Consider the following 6,146-nt stretch of genomic DNA (forward strand, 5'->3'; position numbering starts at 1 on the left):
CACCTGTACCCCAGTTCTATATGCATAAATAAATAAACCTTTAAAAAATTGTTCTTTTCCCCTTTCTGCCTCTCTTCTCAAACTTTTACCATGCATCTATTGAGCTATTTAATGGTACTTGATAAATGCCTAACCATCTTATTTTTTTTTCATTCACTTTTCTTTTCCTCTACAGACTCAAAAGCACTTTCTCTTTGTTCACTGATTATGTAGTCTGAACAGTTTTGCCTCTTCCTAATCCCTCTTTTGAGTATGTCAATTCAGTCATATATTTTCATATCCAAAATTTCAGTTTGTTCTTTTCTTTAGTCAGTTATACCTCTTTGTTTTCACTTTTTAAAATATAAATCTCCAAATTACTTTCAGTTTATTTGTTGTTGCTGCTGTTCATTTCCTTAATTCCTTGAGTACATTTGAAGTGTTTAAAAAGTTGTGTTTAGCAAGTGTTCATCCTATGATTCTTTAGTGTCAGTTTCTTGAGACTTATCCTCTTTCTTTGAATACATTTTATTTTCTTGTGACTTTGCATGCTTTGCAAATTTGTGCTGTTGTTGTTGAAATTTGGAAACTTGATAGGACCAGCAGCTTCTACCAGTTTTTCAGTTTAGCTCTACAGAGGCAATCATCAAAGACCAGTTCAGCACGAAGACAAGTTATTTTTAGACTTTTCTGTGTATGTATATATATATTCTGCCCATAATGACCCTTCCCAATTTATATACAGATAGATGTTTTTTAAGTGTCTTCTTACTTGGCAGTCTCATCTCTTCTTCTCAGAGCCTAGAAAGTTGCATGTATTCTTCTATCTATAACCTCTTTTACTCAGTAAACCAGAAGCCTCCATCTTGATTTTGGTATAGATATTGGAAGAATATGTGAAGAAGAGTTTTAATGGTTTGCACTGAAGGAGGCAGCAGCTGAGATATATATAGATATAGATTTTGTTTTTCATAAGTGCCTAAGAAAACTTCATTCCCCAGCACATTAAGATCTAGAAAATACCATTTATATCCACCAGAATATGAGTAGATATAATGTAAACCACATTCATTTTCAGTGCCTATTAGTTTCTCTTTGCTCTCCCACTCAAATTCTTATTTGATAGTTTGAAAACCTAGTATGCTCAAATAGAAAAGGGAAGTTGGGAAGCAGTCTAAACCCCTAAAATATGACTTGAGGATCAGCTGACCTATCTTTATTAAGCTTTGTTTGAGCTTTGAATACACATAACACTAAGTGATGGTGATATCTGAAATTGAAGAGTTTTTAAGGCATTCTGGTTTCATATGCATACAATTGCTTATTGATGGAGAAGTTAAGTGTGAGTTAATATTTGGGAGTTAAAGTTAGATTTTTTTCAGATGGAATTACCTGCTAAGAGAACATGGAATGATAAAATAGAAATATGTGTTTATTGTTGCTGATAGCTGTTGCAAAGGCAGTCTAGAAAGTACCCATCAGCACTGTGGGCAAGGAGATAATTGATGATTTTTGGAAAAACATTTGTTACCTGGTTATTTGGACAGGAACACATTATAGAATGGAGGTGATAAAATATTATAGACAATAGTCTATGAATTTCTACATTGGTATTGTCTTATCTGTCATATAAGAAGACATTTAAGCAGATTTAAACAATATTTAGAACTAATGTTAAAAACATAAAAGGGATAGTTCTCTGATAAGATAGGGAGTTATAAGATGTAAAGTTTTTGAGGAGGCATTAACCTACTTAGAATTTTCCTTTTAACCAGAAAATTAGAATAAACAAAAACATGACTCTATCAATAATTTGGCTAGAAGAAAATAGAGATGATGTAACTCCTCTCTTCTTTGTGATTTGGCAGTGTGAATATTTGCTGAGAGAATGGGAAGAGAAACACGGCCTAGAATTCTGAAGAAAGAAAGAAAATATGGCTTATAATGCTTAGGGGTAATACAACAATTTTTATAACAATCTAGAAATTTCTTTCTTCAGAACTAATTCTGGGGAAATAATAAATACATCTATGACTTTATTATTTTGTTTTATTATGTCATTATATAAAATTGAAAGAATGGAAACAATCTAGTGAAAACAGGGATGACTGATTCAATGACCATTTGAAGTGTAGTCTAATATACATTCATTGAAATGTACAAAAATATTTAATGACATAGGAAAATTAGCTTTTCATTAAATTAAGTGAACATTAAGTATTGAAATTTTGTGTGAATGTGTGTCTCGGTTACATGAAAAGTGCAACAATACACGATACTATGTATAGCATATAATATATATTATAATTACTAAAATGTTAACAATGCATCTTGGTGATGAAATAAAGATCCCTTATGTTTCTTTTTTTCATGCTCTTTATATTTGAATTTTTAAGAGCATAAGAACTATAAAAGTTATTAAAATCTACTTTGTGTATTTTTACTTTTATTTTTTTCATTTTAGTATAATTTGAGACTTGCTGAAAAATCACAAAAATAGCACAAATATTTTTTTCTTAATACTGTACCCTCAGATACCCCCAAATGCAAACAGCTTTCTCTTTTTCCATATGTAATTGCATATTTTTCATAAACACATGGTTTCTCTTAGTCTCTTAATAGCTTATTTTGCATTTTCTAAAATGAAATGAGGTATCTTGATTAAATTCTTAAAGTTCTTATATAGTTATTACCAAAATTTTGCCTTTTTTCCAAGATCTTGTATTATATATTTATCTGTCAATCATGTATCTACTTTATCTCTCATTTATCTACCACCTATTTATTGATCTAGCTACGTATTGAATATCTGTGATTAATCTATCAAATCCTGAGCACATACTAACATCTTCAATTATAATACAAAAGTACAGGATTTATCTCTTTTTTAATATTATTTCATATTTGTAACTTCCTTTTTGATGGTGACATTTTTATTCCCATCCTAATTTGGAGGGAAAAAAAGCAAGTTGTTATTCAGGTTAAGTAAATATTAGAGGTCTCAATCCCACACTTTAACGTTCACTTTTCCTTTAATGTTCAACCTGCTCAGTTTTGTACATTCTAGGAGCACTTAAAAAAAAAAAAAAAAAAAAAAAAAAAAAGCCTCTCATTATTTAACTAATAAATTTTCTTATTAGTTTATGAAATTTATGTGCATTCAGATATTTAATATGCATTTATGTATGCATATATAACTGGAGTAGAGGCCAGAGAAGCAAGGGCTGTAAAAGGATTCACCAGAGAAAGAGTGGAGAGCAGAACAGGTAGACTGATGAAGTACACTGCTGAAGTAAGCATTGGGCTAGAAGGAGAGCTCTGCCACACCATACGGGTCACCTCTCTGTCCAGGGATCAAACTCATGCCCAGGTGGCTGAAGCTAACTTCACAGTGCTGCATTTTAACTCACTGAACTACCAGGGAAGGCCCAACATTCAGGTATTTCTATTTGGTAACACAATGGAGAATTCAGAAATTGTGTGTGGAAAAATATCCTTGGAAATAGGCTTATACATAAGCTCTCTGTTTACTAACAATATATGAGCATAGTTAAATGCAAGTGGTATATAGATACCAAGTGCTTACATTTAAGTAATCTGGACTAGTAATCTCACTAGGGTGAGTTAGCTAAATTAAGCTATAAAGAATTTATTTTATTTCCAATTACTCCCTTCTATTGGATTGATCAACATAAAGCATTTTAAAAAGTGTTCAATTTCACTCTGTTCTTTTCTTAATACTATATTTACTAAAGGTATCATTATCCATCATTGTGGCTCAAATTACTATTTTATGTTCCCTTATTTATAAACCTAGTTCAGACCTCTCATCTAAGTTCAAAAGATTTTCAAAAGCTTACCCAAAACCTGAAATTCTTAACACAAACTCCTATTAAAAGAAATGAAGTAAATTCAAATGCATATATCTAATTGAAAGAAGCCAGTTGAAAATCATAATTACTATGACTCTAACTACATAAAAATCAGGAAAAGACAAACTATGGAAATAGTAAAAAGATCAGTGGTTACCAGAGAGTGTGGGTGGGAGGTTGGGGCAGCGTGGTAGTGGGCTATGGGAAGACTATACAGAGAGCAGAGGATTTAGGATAGACAAAATATTTTGAGTAATTTTATAATGATAGATACATGTTATACATTTCCCCAGATCTATAAACTGCAACACCAAGAGTGAACTATAGCTTAAACTATAGATTTGGATGAGTCTGTATGTTAGTATATGCTTATCAATTTTAATAAATGTGCCACTCTGGTGAGAAAAAAATCATAACAGGAGGTTATACACAGTGGGGAGTCATATAGAACATCTCTGTACCATCCCCTGTTTGAATAGCAGTAAGAGACTATCTACAATGTCGAGATTTTGCCTGTCTCTCTTCTTACACACTGCTGTGACTACTCCTGTCACCACCCTCATCAAAGTGACTTGCCACACTGGGGTCATTTGTCTGTACTTCTCAACTGTGGAAACTTTGAGGTTAGACTGAGTCTTCTTCATCCCTAGTGTGTAATGTAGTGCCTGGCTCATAATGGATGTTCATATAGGAGGGAGGGACAAATTGAATTGATTTATTTGTCAAGAGGTTAACTGGGGCTGAGTGGCACAAAAGGAGACAAGAGATAAAGGCTGATGCTATGAGGCAATAAAATGTAGAAAAATAGCTGAATTGGCACTGATATTGCACTATTGGAGATGACATAGTATAGAATTCCTGATGTAATTGTAATAAATGGGAGGTGAGAATGTGTTTATTGTCACCCTAAAGGTTCTGAGATCTCACTCAGAAAGACAATGTCTTCCTCATTCATCACATGAAATGATAAAAGTCTAAGCAGCGTCTTTTTTATGGGAGTGCAGGGGCCCTCAGAACTAATGCTGCATGGATAGGAGTCCCGGTTCCAAATTAAACCAAACACTAGACAGTGCAAGTGACTTCATTTCTCAGTGCTTTACGTTTACCTGTATCAGTTCCACTGAATCTTGAGTCATCTAGGGATATGTGAAACTTAAATAAAAATTGATTTAGTGTGGCAGACAGGAACCAAGGTAGTAAGGGGTCAGACCTGCTGGTGAAACAGGACATTCTTCTGAGAAAACATTTTGTCAAATAAGTGCATGACAGAATGTTGAATCTCAAAAGCAACTTGTAAATTATAATAAAAAAAAATAAATGCACTTTTGTTTATACATACATGCAAGAATCCTCTCACCACTTCTGCACCTCTGGCCTGTATCCCAGTTCTATATGCATAAATAAATAAATCTTAAAAAAATTAATTTACCTGACTGAAACCCAATTGTTATTTTAAGGGGATAGGCAGGTATGCCAATTGCGTTTCTATTTTCCCAAGTACATTGAATACTGCAATGTTTCAGTATAGATTAAAAGTAATATAAAAGCAATTTAATTATTTCAAAATGACTCTAACTCAAAATATTTTTTAGAGTTCCTATTTACAATCAAGAATCAACATCATGCTTGCTTACACAGATCAATGTTATGAAAGAATTTGATTTTAGAAATAGATGACATTTAGAACTAAGACTGATATAGAGGATTAGTTACCAAGGTTGATAAAACATTTTATAAAAAATGAAATGTGACTAGAAAGTAATGACTGATTTTGCTTGTGTTTGTTTCTCCAAGTGACAAACTGTCTTTAAAATCTTGAAAGGGAAGCTTACAAATATTTGAATAAATTACTTTTCTCAAAATAGCATTTTGGTAAAGAAAAATATCTGTGGCTGTGGAATATCTAATTGGGAAAGTGAAAGGGGGAATCTGTGTAACATTGACTTTGGATATTTAGACAAAATAGCCTTGGCTGAAATGTTGATTCTTCTGCCTTCTTCCTAAGCTCCAGTTACACTTGTGAAAGGTATTAGCTGTGGAGAAATGGGCTTGGAAATGAGTGACAGACATCCACACCACCAAGAGGAGCCTCATCTACAATACCACAAAAACATTTGTCATATCTTAAAAACTTTAATTACAATGTTTGAAGGAAGAGGCAATATGTTATTCTGTTATGATTGAAATATGATCCAGCTAAAGAAACAAGGAATGATATAGCACAATTTTGATTAATTCAGAGGACAATTGTTACATGGATTTCTTCTTTGAGATTTGGACTAAAGTTTCAAATTT

The sequence above is a fragment of the Condylura cristata genome, unplaced genomic scaffold (assembly GCF_000260355.1).
Source record: "Condylura cristata isolate star-nosed mole 26May11 unplaced genomic scaffold, ConCri1.0 scaffold00002, whole genome shotgun sequence".
In the NCBI taxonomy this organism is placed as follows: Eukaryota; Metazoa; Chordata; class Mammalia; order Eulipotyphla; family Talpidae; genus Condylura; species Condylura cristata.